The sequence below is a fragment of the Odontesthes bonariensis genome, chromosome 11 (genome assembly GCF_027942865.1).
Source record: "Odontesthes bonariensis isolate fOdoBon6 chromosome 11, fOdoBon6.hap1, whole genome shotgun sequence".
Classification (NCBI taxonomy): domain Eukaryota; kingdom Metazoa; phylum Chordata; class Actinopteri; order Atheriniformes; family Atherinopsidae; genus Odontesthes; species Odontesthes bonariensis.
This window is the reverse complement of record NC_134516.1, coordinates 27,426,075-27,449,373: the sequence shown is the minus strand read 5'-3', so window position 1 is coordinate 27,449,373 and position 23,299 is coordinate 27,426,075. Positions and strand designations below refer to the sequence as shown.

Below are 23,299 nucleotides of genomic sequence, written 5' to 3'. Positions count from 1 at the left end.
GCTCAGAGACACTGGCCCTCATTTATCAAGCCGTCGTAGAAAGCATCGTAGATATGAGCGGAGAACTCGTCGTACGCAGAGGCTCAAGTGAGATTTACAGAACATGCGTACCACACCAATCCCATCGTAAAACAGAGCGGCTGTTGATAAATCCGGCGGCCGAAATCCATCGTAATGATCCTAACCACGCCTTCTACAAAAGGGGGCTGAGAGGCCGCACCTCTAGAGTTTGCGACATGGATAGACGAAAGGCGGCAAAGAAACGCTGCCAACAGCGTCGACAGCTGGGACGGCTGTCAACAGCGTTGGCGATGTAAATCGCAGACCGGACGAGGTATGTATTTTCCCCTACTGTGATGGTCAATAAAATGTGATAAACTCCAGATTAAATTAAATCTAAAATTGAGCGACGTTTTACTTTTTCTCCAGTAAGATCAGGAAGAAGTGGTCCGATATGAAATTGGCCAAAAAAGAAGGTCGCAGCTCTCCGACGCAGCATGTCACAAACGGGGGGGGGGGGGATCCAGGTTTGGATTTGAGTGCCTTGGAGGAGAGGGTGGCTGGCCTGATCGGAGCTACGTCCTCATCAGGCGTGCCAGGGAAACTTGACACTGATGCGCCCATGTCAGAGCTCGAGAATGGTAAGAATGACTGCACACCCAAGACGTTTAAATAACACAGTTGCTTTAATTTTCAACACAAATGAGGTTCCTAATCAAACTAATATTTTTCATTCACAGATGAATCCGAAGTGGCATCCGGGCAACCTGACCCGCGCAACGAATACGCGGCCCGTCAACATCCGAAGCCTCTGCCTCTGCCCCCCGGTCTGCAGCGTCACACCGGCCAGCCGTGTTAACCACAGAGGTCCTAGAAAGACAAACAGAGATCGTGAAGTGGATGATGGCTTTAACACACACCATGCAATCTATTGACAGTACATTGAAAGACATAAATGAAACACTGAAGTCACAGAATAAATGCTGAAAGAAATCGTTGTTCTCCTTTCTTTTTTCCTTGAATAACAGAATGCTTACCGAAAGTCAGAATCGCTGAATAAGTTCCTCTCTCCTCCTGAGCGCTCTTGGCTGTGCAGGCTGGTGGAAGGGATCTCTGGGTGCGTGGTCCTCTGGATGTACATCTGGAAATGGCACTCCATTTTTTTGGGCAATGTTATGAAGATCCCCGCATGCAATAATAATATTGCATACCTTTTCGGGCGTATAGGGTTCCCCCCGCAGCCGAGAGACAGATCCAGCTTTAGGAGCCCTATACAGCTCTCCACAGTGGCACGCGTGTGCGTATGCGCAGTGTTAAAGCGCCTCTCTTGTTCGGTGTGAGGGTGCGCGGTTGAATAATGAGCCATCACTCTTCCAAATACGGAGTTGTACTTGTTTAATTTATTTAATTTGCGTTTATGTTTATATTTATGTTGAAGTCAAATAAAACATGGGCCTTCTTTGAAGTGATAAGTCTGTAATTTTAACCAAGGGATTTGTTGCGACTCCTGAGGCACGCACTAGTGACGCTGCTGTGTTGCAGTCACCGCAAGTCAAAATGGAAAAGTGCGTACACGGCCTCAGACCTGTCGTGGCGATTTCATCTTTCCTGCGCTCACGATGGATTTGATAAATGCCAACCTTTGTGCAGAAAAGAACGTACACACGACCTACGCACGTTTTTCGTCTTACGCAAGTTTGATAAATGAGGGCCACTGCCTGGAGTTACAAAAACTTTTTTAGAGTTTGTGTGAAAACAACAAAACATTTCTGACTGCACTTTTTACTTTTATGCAGCCAACACTTTTGTTTACAAGGTTCAACCTTCAAAAGTCTTGGCTAGATATATTTATAGTGTGTTTTCTTGCACTGTTTGAAGACCTCTAAAACTTGTTTTTTTGTACAGTTGTGTTTCCCCTCAATTGAAATAAAACTTGTTTGTATTACATTCACTTCACTCTCATATTGTTTTTTGTTAGGCTTCTCAGAATACAACCATATGTGTCACTTTTGCATAGATGTTTACAGTTAGTTGAAATACTTGAAAATGTCAAGGTGATGACAACTGCCTCAAAGTCTCTGAAAAGGCCCTAGACTATGTACACACGTAGCCGGGTATTTTTAAAACCGAACGTTTCCCCCCCTCCGTTTATAAAAAAATCTGTATCCACATTACCTCGTTTTCGAAAAAAACACCTTCCACACATAACCGAACATTTGCGTTTTCACCTGTCTTGACAACCCAAATGCATTTGCTGTTTTGCGCAATCTGCCCTCGTCAGCTAAATAATAAAGTGTGCACGCCACTTTTTTGAGCACACGGACAGGTGATCGCATGACAGTGGACTGCCCCTCGATATGAGGACGTCATAATTCCGACAGCGACAGGAGTGAGGACCGGGACATGTGGAAATTGTCACGCCATTCCTCTGGGAGTACGACTTGGGTGTGTAAAATCAAGGCAGTAAACAGCGCCTGCACAATAATAACCACCACAGTTCTCAAGGCATCCATGCTTCTTCAGTAAACAAAGGTCGCACTTTAGACTTTAAAGGAGATCTGTTGTTGTTTTGGCGCATATTGTGACGTTCGAAAACGCAAATCTCCGGTTATCTGTCTACACGCAGCTGCATAAACGGAGTTTTCAAAAATCTTCACTTTGCCCGGAGTTTTTAAAAACATGCCTTTACGATGCGTTTTTATGCGTTTTCATGTGGACGACAGGTCCAGACGTAGAAAAATATATTCGTTTTAGCAGATACCCGGCTACGTGTGGATGGGGCCTTAGACACAAGGGGGTTAAGGATCAAAAAACAAAAGTAGATTTAAATTTGTTGATAATAGTATTATTTATTTAAAAAAAAAAAAAACTTCTCAACCACTGATGTAACCGGGCCGGTTGTGATGTCCATTCGGGCCGGTTCCAGCCCGCGGGCCGTTACCATGGCATCAGTGCCATAGACCAATTCTAACTTGTTTAAAGAGGTAAAATATGTCTCCTTTAATACTCATAAAAGCTGCCATTTTCGCTCAGCAGCTAGGGATTCGCCTAAGTCCGTTTCACACCATAGCATCAGAAAATCCTTTCAAAACCTGCAAAAATGTACTTTACATGTCAAGAATAGCAGATGAGGCTCCCCTCCTATCCATAATTATGAATATGTTGATGTTGCTATCATTAACGTGCAGTCATACATCTTCACACAAGGATGAAATAAATAAAGGAGGAGCAAGTAATGTTTCCGCCCAGTTTCGAACTGAGGACCTTTCGCGTGTTAGGCGAATGTGATAACCACTACACTACGGAAACTGGAACCATGTCTATTCACTAGTGTTCCGGAAGCCAAAGAATGATGTAAGTTTTCCCAAATTTTGTTTCAACAAATTGAGTCAGAAGTGGGATTGTAACACACTCCTGTGGGAGAGCATGGATAAATAGAAGAATCGTAAATGAATATGCAAGAAGAAACCAAAAAAGATTCAACTATCAACACAGAGGTGTGATGTCACATACCATAGATCCTCTCATCTGGAATCGTGCACTCTGGTGTCATTTCACAACTGACTAGCCTACTCAACTCATCTTCTTTCCAGAACACAACCATGACAGCACACACCTGAAGTTTCCACCGAGATTTCAACTCAGATCACTGGATTCAGAGTCCAGAGTGCTGACCTTTACACCATGGAACCCCTTCCACAGTCAATTTACGCTCTCAGTCATGCAAATGCTTGACAATTCGCTGGTCAAAGGTTAGAATCCGCCTGTTAAGCGGAGGAACAGGATTCGATTCCTTGACGGAAGGTTGCCATGTGATTGCTGCTGCTTGTGCTTTTTTGTTTGTTTGTGTTTGTGTGTTTGTTCTCTGCTTGTCTGCTTACAGGTGCTCCTGGTGCCTCTAAGGCTGGATTCCCCACAAAAGCCTTGGATTGTCTTCAGTTTTGTTTTTACAGGTGTAGCAGCTGGTTGTCTGATTTTTCATTGTTTTCTATGTTTGTCTCTTCATATTTCTGTTCCTTTTTTTCCCTTCTTCGCTCTCCCTCTCTCTCTCTGTCCCCCGGTCCGGTTTGGCACTATCACACTATCACATCATGTTAAGTATTGTAACAAAAATAAATAAATAAATAAGGAGTTGATGGGCATCAAGGGGAGCTTTACATTCATAAAGCAACCCTTGGTATAGCAAATGTGTTTGCCATAAACGGTATTCAGATTACAATTCTGCTGCCATAATGCTGGACAGGACAAGGGGTTTAAAAAAAAAAAAAAGAAGTGAGTGCTCATCAAACACAGCTCCAAAGCAGTCCCCAGGTCAGAGCCAGCCTTCTTTAGCAGTTTGCTCAGTTTCTTTGAGTCGCTGGCTCTGATGCTGCTGCCACAGCAGATGGTGCTGAAGAAAGATGCACTCTGCACCACAGACTTATAAGAGATATGCAACAGGTAAACTCCCAGGTGTTCCTCAGCCACCTCTTCTCCTGGGATGGAGACGCTGTTTGGCTTAGTGGTGCTCCTCCTAAAATCAGCAGCTGAGGTGATTATTCCCACACCAGGCCACACAGTGGCTGCCCACCTCCCTGCCTCTTGTCCTTCCTTCCCTGGTTACCTGTCAGATTTAAAAAAAAAACTGACATTATTCTGTCTTGGGAAACACTGCTGGTGGAAAACATGATACTGGCTGCTGAAAAACTGGCAGAAGTGGACCTTCCAACGTGACAGTGACAGGAAGTAATCAGCTGAAGTCGTCCAGAGATTAACAGAGAACACAAATCAACATTCTGGAATCCGGACTTCACTTCCATCCAGAATCTGTGGTTGGAACCACAGACCAGAAGAGACAGAACAGAAGCCTTCACAAAGCTGTGATGTCATCACTGTAGTGACATCACAAGTGATGTCATCTCTGATCTTGTTTGACATCACAAAGTTTCTACAGGCCAGACATTTTCACTGCTTTTTCACAGTTGGTCAGGAGTTTATCTGAAGAAACACGTCCAGGTTCTGAAGCAGATTTGAAAGTCACAGCAAACGGTTTTCACATCGCCTAAAAAACACTTAATTACTATCTTAAATAATCATTTTAACAAGCACTTAGAAACAACGCTTACTGTTTCCCTTCCTTAAGAACGGCTTCTTGACAGCCACCCTTCCATGGAGCCCATCTCTGATGAGGCTCGGGCCAACAGCCGATGGATCAGCTGAAGCTCCAGATGCATCTCTCAGCTCCTGTGTCAGGTCTTTGCTGGATTTTTTCCTCTTTCTTAAGGACATCACTTTCAGATATTGCTCATCTTCTGTAGATAGTTTTTTAGGTCTGACACTTCTTCTTTTGTCCTCCACTTGTCCAGTTTCCTCAGATGTTTTAAGGACACACTGCAGAGCAAGACGCTGGAGCAGATTCTGGCAGGCGCTGCCGCTCAGAACTGTGACAGCGACACAAAGGAAGCTCATTTAGAAACACTTCCTGGGACGTCTGAGGAGAGCCCATCTGCACCTGTTCAAAACGTGGCAAAGAAAGCCCTCAAAGTGTGCCCCGTTTGCTCTAAAGCATTTGATTGTGTCAGAACACTGAACAGACACACACAGTGCCACACGGACGATCGGCCCTATCACTGCATCCACTGCAACAAGCATTTTAAACACATGCACGGCTGAAAAGACACCAGATTTACGCCATTTGCCAGAAGAAGAGCACCCGTTTCTTTTGGAGAAAAGAGTCAAGAGCAGAAGTGAGCGGCACCGACCACCAACAGGGGTCGTCGCTGAAGATACCCGTGTGGTGCTCAAACTGCGGCAAACACTTCCAGTACGCGTCCGCCCTGAAGGAGCACCAGGAGAACCTCGTGGAAATGAGGGACCTCATGAAATGTGACGACTGCGGGAAGGAATTCAAGAGCATGACGATGCTCAACGTGCACCAGAGGATTCACGAGCCGCTGTACTGAGTTACATTCATCAGCCGCTTCAGTCAGATGGCCAAACACCTTATTGTCCTTTATGAAACACTTAGGTTGATCTGGTGATAAGGCTTATTCACCATTACATTATTTAGGATGTTCCATGTGCGCTTCATATTATTTTGATTTATTTGTAACATTTTATCATAATGTTGCTTCTTTAATTGCCTCAACATGTTGGTCAGCCTGTTTTTGTACATCTCAGCGTTTTTCAGCAACCTCTGTTCTAGTTTTGATGAAGTCTCCATAAAGTTTATTTTTCTTCTCACATGCATTTTTTAATGCCTTTGTTATCCGAGGTTTCTCAGCATAACTATGCTTATGTGAACATAAACCTGTTGGACAGTGTTTATCATAGAGAGATAAATAACAGTTGAATGAATTGTCTGCAGTGTTTACTTCATCTGTATGAAACTCATTCCACTCTTGTTTTAAAGCTCATTTCTGAAGCATTAATTGCTTTAACAGTCCTTACCCTTTCATATCTACGCTTTTCTGTTTTCTTCCTCTGTAGCTGATCATTAAATGTTGCAAATACAGCTAAATGATCACTTACATCACTTATTACCAAACCACTATTTATACCAGTGTCCAAGGAATGTGTAAAAATGTTGTCAGTTAATGTTGCACTATCTGTGGCTCCTCTGCTCGGCTTTGTGATCAGTGGATACAAGCCTCTACCGTATAACGCAGCCAAGAAATCACAAGTTTGTTTAGGAGTATGTACCTTTAAGAGGTCCATGTTGAAATCACCACAGATCACAAGTGTTTTATTATCTGCTATAATTGTCTGTTCCAACGCTTCAGTCTTGTGCCTCTTGTTTAAAACTTAATAACAATTGCAGGCTTGGATTTGTTCTCCTTTCATGCAAAAGTGCAGCAAGCTGATTTCTGTTGATTTTCAAGATGAATGTTCTTACTTGCCTTGAAGTGAACCACTTGTTCATTTACATCCTCCACTCAACCTGATAGCCATTAAATACTGTGTCTTCTGAGCTGGTTTGGTGGTTCAACAACAAAACAAATGTAATGAAGTTTTAAAACTGCAGCGAAAGAGATGGAATAAATGGAGATCTGACACATTACGAACTACAGGACAGTTAGGATTATCTGTTGTTTGCATGGAGATAAAACAGGTTTTAAAGGTGTTGCAGCTAACATTCAGAAACACTTGGTGTAACTCCAGAGCACCAGAGCCTCTGACCAAAAGAGAAACTAATATAAACTTATTTACTTGAAGAACTTCAGCAGCTCATAAGGCACTTTATCTGGAGAGTGGGTGGCTCTGGTCTTATCTGGCTCTTTGCTAGAGGCCTTTTAGGCCAGAGGATGTGAGCTCTTAGGATTACCATGACCTGGATGAGTGAGAATCTTCATCAACATGCTGTGTGTGCTGATGCTAACTGTAAAGATGTGAAGCTCAGACAGGAGAGCTGCTTGTTGTATGAGGACACAGTGTGTGTCTTATATGGAGGTGGAAGCCTGGCTCAAATATAGAAATCATTTCTTTGTATGTTACTGATTTAAATGTGTCCTCTCAGTGGCTGTGAAGTACTGTCAGTAATACTGAGCGGGACTCTGCATTGATGGAGATGTGTCTCCCTCTGGTGGCGAATAGAGGAACTGCACGATGTCAGTTTGATGAAGCGTTCAACTAAAGGAGGAAGTGAAAGTCTTCCAGTGGTTCCTGCAGAATCCTGACTCACTGGATGGTTTCCTGCCATGAAAAAGCTCCGTCTGCAGAAGACGAGCAGAACGGAGCCAGCGGGCCTGATGCTGCAGATGTGCTGAACACCACAGATGCAATGGTTGGGACAAAGATGGTTGGAGAGAAGACACAGAGGAGTGAAGGCCAGCTGTAGAAAGAAAAGCACCTCCAGATCTGCTGTCTGATGCTGATATCAGTGAAAATGGGCTTCTTCTTCTCCTGTCTGATGATGTGCTCAGTAATTTCAGTGATACATCCCTCAGGTTCAGCCTTGGTTGGTCTGGTGAACACCTTTACTTTCTCTCACAGCCTGCTGTGTTTTTCACTGACTGATTCCATCTGAGTTATGAAGGCAAAACAGGAAACTATGAAAAGATGAGAAAAACATCTGGATTGGACTGATGTGTGTGTGTCCCGTTACTTTAGAAAGCCTGAACTTATAAAGGTTCCTATGGTGACGATGTATTCTGATAGTGTTGTATGAGTTTTATAAACTCTGAGGTGTCAAACAGAAGCTGTGAACATTACAAGTGTCGCTGCTGCCTCCAGAACCACTTCCGCTACACCGGCTTCAGGAGCCAGTAGGAACTTTGTCCGTCTCTCATTCAATTTTAAAGTGTAGATAGTGAGACCGTGCCTCTCCGAAGCGCAGATGGCGTGACCATAGTGAAATAAAGAGACTTCTTTTAGAGATCCCAAGGTCGAGATCTAAACAGTGGGGTGATCGTTCCTTTGCCATAGACTGTGGAACAAACTGCCCCCTGGCATCCGCACCATCACTGATCTCGGCCTTTTTTAAATCGAAGTTTAAGACCCACCTTTTTAGACTGGCGTTCGAACTCTGATTAGGGCCACTATGCATCCATTCTATCCGCTCTTTTTTAATTATAGTAATTTTACACAAAGTTTATTCAATCCATTTTATTGCACTTGTGGAAGGCTTTTAATGCCCTGCAGCACTTTCAGCACTTTTACAATTTCTGAATGGTGTTTTATGTTTTGTTTTATGTATTGTTGTTTTTATCCTGTTGTAAAGTACTTTGAGTACCAGTTGGCTATTGTAAAGGGCTATATAAATAAAGTTTGATTGATTGATTGATTGATTGATTGTATTGTCTATGGCCCGTTCTCTCCCGTTATATGGATATCTAATACTCTTCCGAAGGATGCCGACTTTCACCAAACTGTTATCGGTGAGTAGATGAACGTATTCTATGCCAGAAATAAGGTCCAGGTTTAAAAAAAAAAAAACTTCCCCTTTAATGCAAAACAATCAGTCAGAAACTGGAGTTGGAGGAACCCATGAAATGTAGATCAGGGCCTATTACACACTAAATACTGCAAGTCCTGCAAAACAGTTTTTATACACACTTTAATATTTACAAATCACACAAACACCAAAGAACCATTCAGGGTCATATAAGCAAGCAACAAGTGTCCATCAGAATGCAATATATATGAGCTCCAACTCAGTGGGCCAGAATTACAAAGAGATGAGCAGAGAATCCACTAAAGTGTTGCACATTCCAGGACTTCACTCCACATCAGAACACCCACGGAAGATGGGGAGCTATAACCAGGTCAGAACAAGCCTGTCAGTGAAATGTGGTAAATGTTAAGACCAGACTTTGAACTGCTGTTCAAGTTTACCTGTTGTTTCCTTCATTCATTTTCTCCTTATTTTGATCTTTTTTCCAGAACTACTTGGTCGAAAGGTGTAAAACATTAAAAGTACCGGGTTAAAGTTAGAAAAACATCATGTTTAGGTAATAAAATACACTTTTGGGGCAAAAACTTGGCCAACAAGACCAGGCGCTCCTGCCTTGTTGGGTTATTGGTTTCCCCATTTCCCGCGGTGCCTTAGACATTCTCTGGTTGCGTGCGCACATTCTGCGCATACGTGCATGAAGGCTGTATTAGCGTTCCCATGATCCTCAGCGACAGTTACCATGGGGAAAGATGAAACAGACCGGTCCTCGCACCAAAAGTGGAAGCTACAGAAAGTTCCACGGTATGGTCCAGAGCACGTTATAATGGCCTCACTCCAGCCATACATCCATATAATCAATGATATGTTCATGAATGGAGAGACACATCATGATATCTCACAGAAATGGCAAGAAATGGGTGTCCAGCGGGGATGCTCTAAGAGCAGTGTCCGGAGACTGCTTGCAAAAAACAGCCTTCTTGGAGCGGCCATCCTACCCATAGACACCCATAAAGTATTCAACATGCCACAGCACTGTGCGGCGTATTCCTGTGCAAATCGGCAGACGATTGCGAACAGGGTCGGGGGATTACTTTTCACAAGTAAGATTCAACATTATTATTGGTTGTATTTTGTGAATAAAATATTATTGTACTGTACTTATGTCCGCCAGCGAAATCGTAGCCAGCAAACATTAAGCTAAGCTATGGTTATAGCCGGTGTTCACCCGGCTATTAGGCCAACGGAGACTTTATAAATCATAAATTCCATAACACAGGCTTAGATTAAAACTGACACAAGAATGCTATTGTAGAAATAATGCAAATGTTGGTGGTATAACATTGACCAGCAAATTTTACAGCTGACACAGGCTGTATTGTTCACATGTAATTCTTTTATCCTAACAAGAGTAAGATACCTCTCATGTCTCACACCCACCCCACTTACTTAAAAATACAGACAACACAACATCTGACTGTAGAATAGTTTGCAAACAAGCTTACTAACACTTTCAGCAGCTTTGGTTTATTATCAACAGTTTGTTGACCCTAACCCTCTTAAGAAATGTGAAGGCAGAAGAAGGAAGAAAATAAGCTTGACCTCCTTTTTAAAATGTTTTTGTGTTGACTTTGTCGAATCTCACGTTTATATTTTGAAGGTTTCCCAAAGACAAAGATATGAGGAAGAAGTAGGAAGTTGTAATTTAGATTTTTTGTCGTAAAGTGGGTGTTACTGACGTCATCCTCGTGCTACTACCACAGACAGCCCACAGACCTGCTGCCTATTTATTCATTCGGCTAAAATTCAAAATGACAGTATAAATATTTTCTTGTTTGGTTCATAATTGTTAATGGTTTCTTTTAGTGGTTATTTTGTTAGTTAGTTAGTTAAGTTAGTTATAGTTATGAAAGGGAATGTTTGAATTGCTACCAGTGTGTGTGCGTGTTATATAGTTCTGTTAAGAATGTGTTTTGAATAAAGTGTTTGTAGTTGTTTGTACTATTTTGTTTACTGGGTACTCCTTTGGTTCCTGAGTTGTGCGTTTGGGTTCAAGTGCTAGTTCTATTAGATAAACACATGCCACACAGACATGAGTTGTTTTGTTTTAACACATTCAAACCATTAAAATGGTACTCCACTTTGTCCGCACACCTGCAACATTTTGGCTCCAAAGGAGCAAAATGCAAGGTCACATTACAGGGTCTGACATGTTCACTCTTAACTGTAGGCTATGTCAGGGTGTATTTTACTGTAATCTCCAGCAATCCTGACATGGGCCCAACAGTGAGGAGGACCACCACATTGTCCAGATTGAACAATCTAGACACCAAACTGCTGAGCACCTTGTATTGAGAGCCCGCTGGGACCTGCACTGAGGCAGACAGGAAGAGGCTTCAGTGGTAATCAAAGCAGTAGTAGTATTAGCTAAACGAAGGAACAACATGAATAAGAAAAATCTGTGGAACTCTGTTATTTTATGTCAGGGACACTTTGTTTTTTCATATTCTTATTCCCAATCATACAAGGCTGTAAGACAAACATAATATATCCCTGGAATAGGGGTGAAGCTTGTCCGCTGACATGTATACATACACAACTGCCATGAGCAAAGAGCAAAAGTTGGGGTAGTTTCGCGTATTACATGGTAAGTGTCGCGGCGAGTTATGCTGTAAGACTGGTGAAGGTGGGAATTGGCCAGGAGTTAGGCTACACTGGAAGTCCGAGCAAAGTAGGAAATAAGTGAACGGAATGTACACTCTAATACACAGTCAGTATTGTGAAGTGTTACCTAAAGTCCTCTGTCATTGTACAGAGACGCTATGATTTGCTTGTACAGCACCTAAAAAAAAAACCTCACTGTTGTCTATATTCATAGACACACCCAGCCTCGTTTTCAATATAACACAAGCACTCACATTCTATAATTGCCATCAGCAAATTATATGAAAATAATATAAAACATCTTTTAAGAAGAAAAAACAAGACGGTTGTTGCTCTCGTTTATTTAGTTTTAAGGTTAGTAGATGTGCAATGTTCAGCTGTCAGAAATGAAAGGCTAGCCTAATCTTTTGTCATATTTGGCTGTGATCACTTTTTTGTAGCCTATCATAATTTATATAGGCTATGACGTTCTCCCAAACAACCAGCTGTTGTAGTTTCACTTAACTAAAATAAATGCAGTCTACTACCTACAATGGGTGTATAAAAAGCGGAAAATATGTTTGATATTAAATTAGCACGCTACTTTTATTTTGGCGTTACTTCCGTTTCCGGTCTGCCCGCCGTCATGTTCGAATGTAAGACACGAAAAATGAAAAAAGTAATTTCCAAAAACAAATTTTGTCCATTATTTTGATTTTGGTTTTTGGTTTTTTTAGGAAGACAGAAAAATCCGTTTTTGGTTTAAAACAAAAAAGTGGAAAAAGGACAGCTATTTCCGTTTTTTCATTTTTTCGTTTTGACAGAAAAACGGATTATACTTTGGTACCCGGACCCGACAGCCAATCAGAGCAGCCTGAAGACCTTTGATCCTGCGACAGCCAATAAGGGCAGCCTGAAGACCTTTGATCCTGCGACAACCAATCAGAGCAGCCTGAAGACCTTTAATCCTGCGACAGCCAATCAGAGCAGCCTGAAGATGTTTGATCCTGCAAAAGCCAATCAGAGCAGCCTGAAGACCTTTGATCCTGCAACAGCCAATCAGAGCAGCCTGAATATGTTTGATCCTGCGACAGCCAATCAGAGCAGCCTGAAGACCTTTGATCCTGCGACAGCCAATCAGAGCAGCCTGAAGACCTTTGATCCTGCGACAGCCAATCAGAGCAGCCTGAAGACCTTTGATCCTGCGACAGCCAATCAGAGCAGCCTGAAGACGTTTGATTCTGCAACAGCCAATCAGAGTAGCCTGAAGACGTTCGATCCTGCGACAGCCAATCAGAGCAGCCTGAAGACCTTTGATCCTGCGACAGCCAATCAGAGCAGCCTGAAGACGTTCGATCCTGCGACAGCCAATCAGAGCAGCCTGAAGACGTTTGATTCTGCAACAGCCAATCACATGATGACGTGATTAGTTAACTGAAAATATTTTCTTTTTTGGTTCATAATTGTTAATGGTTTCTTTTTGTGGTTATTCTGTTAGTTAGTTAGTTAAGTTAGTTATAGTTATGAAAGGGAATGTTTGAATTGCTACCAGTGTGTGTGCGTGTTATATAGTTCTGTTGAGAATGTGTTTTGTATAAAGTGTTTTTTGTTGTTTGTACTATTTTGTTTACTGGGTACTCCTTTGGTTCCTGAGTTGTGCGTTTGGGTTCAAGTGCTAGTTCTATTAGTTAAACACATGCCACACAGACATGAGTTGTTTTGTTTTAACACATTCAAACCATTAAAATGGTACTCCACTTTGTCCGCACACCTGCAACATTTTGGCTCCAAAGGAGCAAAATGCAAGGTCACATTACAGGGTCTGACATGTTCACTCTTAACTGTAGGCTATGTCAGGGTGTATTTTACTGTAATCTCCAGCAATCCTGACATGGGCCCAACAGTGAGGAGGACCACCACATTGTCCAGATTGAACAATCTACACACCAAACTGCTGAGCACCTTGTATTGAGAGCCCGCTGGGACCTGCACTGAGGCAGACAGGAAGAGGCTTCAGTGGGTAATCAAAGCAGTAGTAGTATTAGCTAAACGAAGGAACAACATGAATAAGAAAAATCTGTGGAACTCTGTTATTTTATGTCAGGGACACTTTGTTTTTTCATATTCTTATTCCCAATCATACAAGGCTGTAAGACAAACATAATATATCCCTGGAATAGGGGTGAAGCTTGTCCGCTGACATGTATACATACACAACCGCCATGAGCAAAGAGCAAAAGTTGGGGTAGTTTCGCGTATTACATGGTAAGTGTCGCGGCGAGTTATGCTGTAAGACTGGTGAAGGTGGGAATTGGCCAGGAGTTAGGCTACACTGGAAGTCCGAGCAAAGTAGGAAATAAGTGAACGGAATGTACACTCTAATACACAGTCAGTATTGTGAAGTGTTACCTAAAGGCCTCTGTCATTGTACAGAGACGCTATGATTTGCTTGTACAGCACCTAAAAAAAAAACCTCACTGTTGTCTATATTCATAGACACACCCAGCCTCGTTTTCAATATAACACAAGCACTCACATTCTATAATTGCCATCAGCAAATTATATGAAAATAATATAAAACATCTTTTAAGAAGAAAAAACAAGACGGTTGTTGCTCTCGTTTATTTTGTTTTAAGGTTAGTAGATGTGCAATGTTCAGCTGTCAGAAATGAAAGGCTAGCCTAATCTTTTGTCATATTTGGCTGTGATCACTTTTTTGTAGCCTATCATAATTTATATAGGCTATGACGTTCTCCCAAACAACCAGCTGTTGTAGTTTCACTTAACTAAAATAAATGCAGTCTACTACCTACAATGGGTGTATAAAAAGCGGAAAATATGTTTGACATTAAATTAGCACGCTACTTTTATTTTGGCGTTACTTCCGCTTCCGGTCTGCCCGCCGTCATGTTCGAATGTAAGACACGAAAAATGAAAAAAGTAATTTCCAAAAACAAATTTTGTCCATTATTTTGATTTTTGGTTTTTTTAGGAAGACAGAAAAATCTGTTTTTGGTTTAAAACAAAAAAGTGGAAAAAGGACAGCTATTTCCGTTTTTTCATTTTTTCGTTTTGACAGAAAAACGGATTATACTTTGGTACCCGGACCCGACAGCCAATCAGAGTAGCCTGAAGACCTTTGATCCTGCGACAGCCAATAAGGGCAGCCTGAAGACCTTTGATCCTGCGACAGCCAATCAGAGCAGCCTGAAGACATTTGATCCTGCGACAGCTAATCAGAGCAGCCTGAAGACGTTAGATCCTGCGACAGCAAATAAGAGCAGCCTGAAGACCTTTGATCCTGCGACAACCAATCAGAGCAGCCTGAAGACCTTTAATCCTGCGACAGCCAATCAGAGCAGCCTGAAGATGTTTGATCCTGCAACAGCCAATCAGAGCAGCCTGAAGACCTTTGATCCTGCAACAGCCAATCAGAGCAGCCTTAATATGTTTGATCCTGCGACAGCCAATCAGAGCCGCCTGAAGACCTTTGATCCTGCGACAGCCAATCAGAGCAGCCTGAAGACCTTTGATCCTGCGACAGCCAATCAGAGCAGCCTGAAGACGTTTGATTCTGCAACCGCCAATCAGAGTAGCCTGAAGACGTTCGATCCTGCGACAGCCAATCAGAGCAGCCTGAAGACGTTTGATTCTGCAACAGCCAATCACATGATGACGTGATTAGTTAAATGAAAATATTTTCTTTTTTGGTTCATAATTGTTAATGGTTTCTTTTTGTGGTTATTCTGTTAGTTAGTTAGTTAAGTTAGTTATAGTTATGAAAGGGAATGTTTGAATTGCTACCAGTGTGTGTGCGTGTTATATAGTTCTGTTGAGAATGTGTTTTGTATAAAGTGTTTTTTGTAGTTTGTACTATTTTGTTTACTGGGTACTCCTTTGGTTCCTGAGTTGTGCGTTTGGGTTCAAGTGCTAGTTCTATTAGTTAAACACATGCCACACAGACATGAGTTGTTTTGTTTTAACACATTCAAACCATTAAAATGGTACTCCACTTTGTCTGCACACCTGCAACATTTTGGTTTCAAAGGAGCAAAATGCAAGGTCACATTACAGGGTCTGACATGTTCACTCTTAACTGTAGGCTATGTCAGGGTGTATTTTACTGTAATCTCCAGCAATCCTGACATGGGCCCAACAGTGAGGAGGACCACCACATTGTCCAGATTGAACAATCTAGACACCAAACTGCTGAAGACCTTGTATTGAGAGCCCGCTGGGACCTGCACTGAGGCAGACAGGAAGAGGCTTCAGTGGGTAATCAAAGCAGTAGTAGTATTAGCTAAATGAAGGAACAACATGAATAAGAAAAATCAGTGGAACTCTGTTATTTTATGTCAGGGATACTTTGTTTTGTCCATTTCTCAACATATTCTTATTCCGAATCATACAAGGCTGTAAGACAAACATAATATATCCCTGGAATAAGGGTGAAGCTTGTCCGCTGACATGTATACATACACAACCGCCATGAGCAAAAAGTTGGGGTAGTTTCGCGTATTACATGGTAAGTGTCGCGGCGAGTTATAATGTAAGACTGGAGAAGGTGGGAATTGGCCAGGAGTTAGGCTTCACTGGAAGTCCGAGCAAAGTAGGAAATAAGTGAACGGAATGTACACTCTAATACACAGTCAGTATTGTGAAGTGTTACCTAAAGGCCTCTGTCATTGTACAGAGATGCCATGATTTGCTTGTACAGCACCTAAAAAAAACCTCACTGTTGTCTATATTCATAGACACACCCAGCCTCGCTTTCAATATAACACAAGCACTCACATTCTGTAATTGCCATCAGCAAATTATATGAAAATAATATAAAACATCTTTTAAGAAGAAAAAAAAAGACGGTTGTTGCTCTCGTTTATTTTGTTATAAGGTTAGTAGATGTGCAATGTTCAGCTGTCAGAAATGAAAGGCTAGCCTAATCTTTTGTCATATTTGGCTGTGATCACTTTTTTGTAGCCTATCATAATTTATATAGCCTAGGACGATCTCCCAAACAACCAGCTGTTGTAGTTTCACTTAACTAAAATAAATGCAGTCTACTACCTACAATGGGTGTATAAAAAGCGGAAAATATGTTTGATATTAAATTAGCACGCTACTTTTATTTTGGCGTTACTTCCGCTTCCGGTCTGCCCGCCGTCATGTTCGAATGTAAGAAACGAAAAATGAAAAAAGTAATTTCCAAAAACAAAATTTTGTCCGTTATTTGATTTTGGTTTTTCGTTTTTTTAGGAAGACAGAAAAATCCGTTTTTGGTTTAAAACGAAAAATGGAAAATGGACACCTATTTCCGTTTTTTCATTTTGTCGTTTTGACAGAAAAACGGATTATACTTTGGTACCCGGACCCGACAGCCAATCAGAGTAGCCTGAAGACCTTTGATCCTGCGACAGCCAATAAGGGCAGCCTGAAGACCTTTGATCTTGCGACAGCCAATCAGAGTAGCCTGAAGACCTTTGATCCTGCGACAGCCAATCAGATCAGCCTGAAGACCTTTGATCCTGCGACAGCAATTCAGATCAGCCTGAAGACCTTTGATCCTGCGACAGCCAATCAGAGCAGCCTGAAGACATTAGATTCTGCGACAGCCAATCAGAGCAGCCTGAAGACCTTTGATCCTGCGACAGCAAATCAGAGCAGCCTGAAGACCTTTGATCCTGCGACAGCCAATCAGAGCAGCCTGAAGACGTTAGATCCTGCGACAGCCAATCAGAGCAGCCTGAAGACCTTTGATCCTGCGACAGCCAATCAGAGCAGCCTGAAGACGTTTGATCCTGCTACAGCCAATCAGAGCAGCCTGAAGACCTTTGATCCTGCGACAGCCAATCAGAGAAGCCTGAAGACGTTCGATCCTGCGACAGCCAATCAGAGCATCCTGAAGACGTTAGATTCTGCAACAGCCAATCACATGATGACGTGATTAGTTAACTGAAAATATTTTCTTTTTTGGTTCATAATTGTTAATGGTTTCTTTTTGTGGTTATTCTGTTAGTTAGTTAGTTAAGTTAGTTATAGTTATGAAAGGGAATGTTTGAATTGCTACCAATGTGTGTGCATGTTATATAGTTCTGTTGAGAACGTGTTTTGAAAAAAGTGTTTTTTGTTGTTTGTACTATTTTTTTTTACTGGGTACTCCTTTGGTTCCTGAGTTGTGCGTTTGGGTTCAAGTGCTAGTTCTATTAGTTAAACACATGCCCCACAGACATGAGTTGTTTTGTTTTAACACATTCAAACCATTAAAATGGTACTCCACTCTGTTCGCACACCTGCAACATTTTGGCTTCAAAGGAGCAAAATGCAAGGTCACATTACAGGGTCTGACATGTTCACTCTTAACTGTAGGCTATGTCAGGGTGTATTTTACTGTAATCTCCAGCAATCCTGACATGGGCCCAACAGTGAGGAGGACCACCACATTGTCCAGATTGAACAATCTAGACACCAAACTGCTGAAGACCTTGTATTGAGAGCCCGCTGGGACCTGCACTGAGGCAGACAGGAAGAGGCTTCAGTGGGTAATCAAAGCAGTAGTAGTATTAGCTAAATGAAGGAACAACATGAATAAGAAAAATCAGTGGAACTCTGTTATTTTATGTCAGGGACACTTTGTTTTGTCCATTTCTCAACATATTCTTATTCCCAATCATACAAGGCTGTAAGACAAACATAATAAATCCCTGGAATAAGGGTGAAGCTTGTCCGCTGACATGTATACATACACAACCGCCATGAGCAAAAAGTTGGGGTAGTTTTGCGTATTACATGGTAAGTGTCGCGGCGAGTTATGCTGTAAGACTGGAGAAGGTGGGAATTGGCCAGGAGTTAGGCTACACTGGAAGTCCGGGCAAAGTAGGAAATAAGTGAACGGAATGTACACTCTAATACACAGTCAGTATTGTGAAGTGTTACCTAAAGTCCTCTGTCATTGTACAGAGACGCTATGATTTGCTTGTACAGCGCCTAAAAAAAACTCCTCACTGTTGTCTATATTCATAGACACACCCAGCCTCGCTTTCAATATAATACAAGCACTCACATTCTATAATTGCCATCAGCAAATTATATGAAAATAATATAAAATATCTTTTAAGAAGAACAAAAAAAGACGGTTGTTGCTCTCGTTTAGTTTGTTTTAAGGTTAGTAGATGTGCAATGTTCAGCTGTCAGAAATGAAAGGCTAGCCTAATCTTTTGTCATATTTGGCTGTGATCACTTTTTTGTAGCCTATCATAATTTATATAGCCTATGACGTTCTCCCAAACAACCAGCTGTTGTAGTTTCACTTAACTAAAATAAATGCAGTCTACTACCTACAATGGGTGTATAAAAAGCGGAAAATATGTTTGATATTAAATTAGCACGCTACTTTTATTTTGGCGTTACTTCCACTTCCGGTCTGCCCGCCGTCATGTTCGAATGTAAGAAACGAAAAATGATAAAAGTCATTTCCAAAAAACAAATTTTGTACATTATTATATTTTGGTGTTTCGTTTTTTTAAGAAGACAAAAAAATCCGTTTTTGGTTTAAAACGAAAAATGGAAAAAGGACAGCTATTTCCATTTTTTCAATTTTTCGTTTTGACAGAAAAACGGATTATACTTTGGTACCCGAACCCGACAACCAATCAGAGTAGCCTGAAGACCTTTGATCCTGCGACAGCCAATCAGAGTAGCCTGAAGACCTTTGATCCTGCGACAGCCAATCAGAGCAGCCTGAAGAAGTTAGATCCTGCGACAGCCAATCAGAGCAGCCTGAAGACCTTTGATCCTGCGACAGCCAATCAGAGCAGCCTGAAGACCTTTAATCCTGCGACAGCCAATCAGAGCAGCCTGAAGATGTTTGATCCTGCGACAGCCAATCAGAGCAGCCTGAAGACCTTTGATCCTGCAACAGCCAATCAGAGCAGCCTGAAGATGTTATATCCTGCGACAGCCAATCAGAGCAGCCTGACGACCTTTGATCCTGCGACAGCCAATCAGAGCAGCCTGAAGACGTTTGATTCTGCAACAGCCAATCACATGATGACGTGATTAGTTAACTGAAAGTATTTTCTTTTTTGGTTCATAATTGTTAATGGTTTCTTTTTGTGGTTATTGTGTTAGTTAGTTAGTTAACTTAATTATAGTTATGAAAGGGAATGTTTGAATTGCTACCAGTGTGTGTGCGTGTTATATAGTTCTGTTGAGAATGTGTTTTGAATAAAGTGTTTGTAGTTGTTTGTACTATTTTGTTTACTGGGTACTCCTTTGGTTCCTGAGTTGTGGGTTTGGGTTCAAGTGCTAGTTCTATTAGTTAAACACATGCCACACAGACATGAGTTGTTTTGTTTTAACACATTCAAACCATTAAAATGGTACTCCACTTTGTCCTCACACCTGCAACATTTTGGCCTCAAAGGAGCAAAATGCAAGGTCACATTACAGGGTCTGACATGTTCACTCTTAACTGTAGGCTATGTCAGGGTGTATTTTACTGTAATCTCCAGCAATCCTGACATGGGCCCAACAGTGAGGAGGACCACCACATTGTCCAGATTGAACAATCTAGACACCAAACTGCTGAAGACCTTGTATGGAGAGCCCGCTGGGACCTGCACTGAGGCAGACAGGAAGAGGCTTCAGTGGGTAATCAAAGCAGTAGTAGTATTAGCTAAATGAAGGAACAACATGAATAAGAAAAATCAGTGGAACTCTGTTATTTTATGTCAGGGACACTTTGTTTTGTCCATTTCTCAACATATTCTTATTCCCAATCATACAAGGCTGTAAGACAAACATAATAAATCCCTGGAATAAGGGTGAAGCTTGTCCGCTGACATGTATACATACACAACCGCCATGAGCAAAGAGCAAAAGTTGGGGTAGTTTTGCGTATTACATGGTAAGTGTCGCGGCGAGTTATGCTGTAAGACTGGAGAAGGTGGGAATTGGCCAGGAGTTAGGCTACTCTGGAAGTCCGGGCAAAGTAGGAAATAAGTGAACGGAATGTACACTCTAATACACAGTCAGTATTGTGAAGTGTTACCTAAAGTCCTCTGTCATTGTACAGAGACGCTATGATTTGCTTTGTAAATCACCTAAAAAAAACCCCTCACTGTTGTCTTTATTCATATACACACCCAGCCTCGCTTTCAATATAACACAAGCACTCACATTCTATAATTGCCATCAGCAAATTATATGAAAATAATATAAAACATCGTTTAAGAAGAAAAAAAAAAACGGTTGTTGCTCTCGTTTAGTTTGTTTTAAGGTTAGTAGATGTGCAATGTTCAGCTGTCAGAAATGAAAGGCTAGCCTAATCTTTTGTCATATTTGGCTGTGATCACTTTTTTGTAGCCTATCATAATTTATATAGCCTATGACGTTCTCCCAAACAACCAGCTGTTGTAGTTTCACTTAACTAAAATAAATGCAGTCTACTACCTACAATGGGTGTATAAAAAGCGGAAAATATGTTTGATATTAAATTAGCACGCTACTTTTATTTTGGCGTTACTTCCACTTCCGGTCTGCCCGCCGTCATGTTCGAATGTAAGAAACGAAAAATGAAAAAAGTCATTTCCAAAAAACAAATTTTGTCCATTATTTGATTTTGGTTTTTCGTTTTTTTTAGGAAGACAGAAAAATCCGTTTTTGGTTTAAAACGAAAAAATGGAAAAAGGACAGCTATTTCCGTTTTTTCATTGTTTCATTTTGACAGAAAAACGGATTATACTTTGGTACCCGAACCCGACAGCCAATCAGAGTAGCCTGAAGACCTTTGAACCTAAGACAGCCAATCAGAGTAGCCTGAAGTCCTTTGATCCTGAGACAGCCAATCAGATCAGCCTGAAGACCTTTGATCCTGTGACAGCCAATCAGAGCAGCCTGAAGACGTTAGATCCTGCGACAGCCAATCAGAGTAGCCTGAAGACCTTTGATCTTGCGACAAACAATCAGATCAGCCTGAAGATGTTTGATCCTGCGACAGCCAATCAGAGCAGCCTGAAGACCTTTGATCCTGCGACAGCCAATCAGAGCAGCCTGAAGATGTTTGATCCTGCGACAGCCAATCAGAGCAGCCTGAAGACCTTTGATTCTGCAACAGCCAATCACATGATGACGTGATTAGTTAACTGAAAATATTTTCTTTTTTGGTTCATAATTGTTAATGGTTTCTTTTTGTGGTTATTCTGTTAGTTAGTTAGTTAGTTAAGTTAGTTATAGTTATGAAAGGGAATGTTTGAATTGCTACCAGTGTGTGTGCGTGTTATATAGTTCTGTTGAGAATGTGTTTTGAATAAAGTGTTTTTTGTTGTTTGTACTATTTTGTTTACAGGGTACTCCTTTGGTTCCTGAGTTGTGTGTTTGGGTTCTAGTGCTAGTTCTATTAGTTAAACACATGCCACACAGACATGAGTTGTTTTGTTTTAACACATTCAAACCATTAAAATGGTACTCCACTTTGTCCACACACCTGCAACATTTTGGCCTCAAAGGAGCAAAATGCAAGGTCACATTACAGGGTCTGACATGTTCACTCTTAACTGTAGGCTATGTCAGGGTGTATTTTACTGTAATCTCCAGCAATCCTGCCATGGGCCCAACAGTGAGGAGGACCACCACATTGTCCAGATTGAACAATCTAGACACCAAACTGCTGAAGACCTTGTATGGAGAGCCCGCTGGGACCTGCACTGAGGCAGACAGGAAGAGGCTTCAGTGGGTAATCAAAGCAGTAGTAGTATTAGCTAAATGAAGGAACAACATGAATAAGAAAAATCAGTGGAACTCTGTTATTTTATGTCAGGGACACTTTGTTTTGTCCATTTCTCAACATATTCTTATTCCCAATCATACAAGGCTGTAAGACAAACATAATAAATGCCTGGAATAAGGGTGAAGCTTGTCCGCTGACATGTATACATACACAACCGCCATGAGCAAAAAGTTGGGGTAGTTTCGCGTATTACATGGTAAGTGTCGCGGCGAGTTATGCTGTAAGACTGGAGAAGGTGGGAATTGGCCAGGAGTTAGGCTACACTGGAAGTCCGGGCAAAGTAGGAAATAAGTGAACGGAATGTACATTCTAATACACAGTCAGTATTGTGAAGTGTTACCTAAAGTCCTCTGTCATTGTACAGAGACGCTATGATTTGCTTGTACAGCACCTAAAAAAAAAACCCCTCACTGTTGTCTGTATTCATAGACACACCCAGCCTCGCTTTCAATATAACATAAGCACTCACATTCTATAATTGCCATCAGCAAATTATATGAAAATAATATAAAACATCTTTTAAGAAGAAAAAAAAAGACGGTTGTTGCTCTCGTTTAGTTTGTTTTAAGGTTAGTAGATGTGCAATGTTCAGCTGTCAGAAATGAAAGGCTAGCCTAATCTTTTGTCATATTTGGCTGTGATCACTTTTTTGTAGCCTATCATAATTTATATATATATAAATTATGCAGTCCATCGCCTTAACCTCTCGGCCACCTCGGCCACCTCGTCCTCTCTCTTATAAGTTTGACCATAAAAATTTCCATCTTAAACTACAGCTGGTATAATTTTGATCTCAAAATTGGAGCCTCATTAGATACAATGGCCTTGCATGCAGAGGGTATGAATTCATCCTCCTGTCACAAAAATAGAATCATTATTATCTAAATGTGGTTTCATGTAGGAATGTTTGAGGTTATTTGATTTAAAATTGGGCGAAACAAAAGCAATTGCACTTAGGATAAGTCAAATTTAAGGTTGGGGTTATTACAATCTCTTCAGTA

At 41.4% G+C, this 23,299-nt stretch overlaps 1 non-coding gene across 1 annotated transcript; it reads right to left on the bottom strand.

Moving 5' to 3' along the window:
• Positions 1-3,236: 3,236 nt before the first annotated feature.
• Positions 3,237-3,309, bottom strand: trnav-aac (transfer RNA valine (anticodon AAC)). The gene has a single exon. It is a non-coding gene; the product is annotated as a tRNA-Val (tRNA).
• Positions 3,310-23,299: the final 19,990 nt, after the last annotated feature.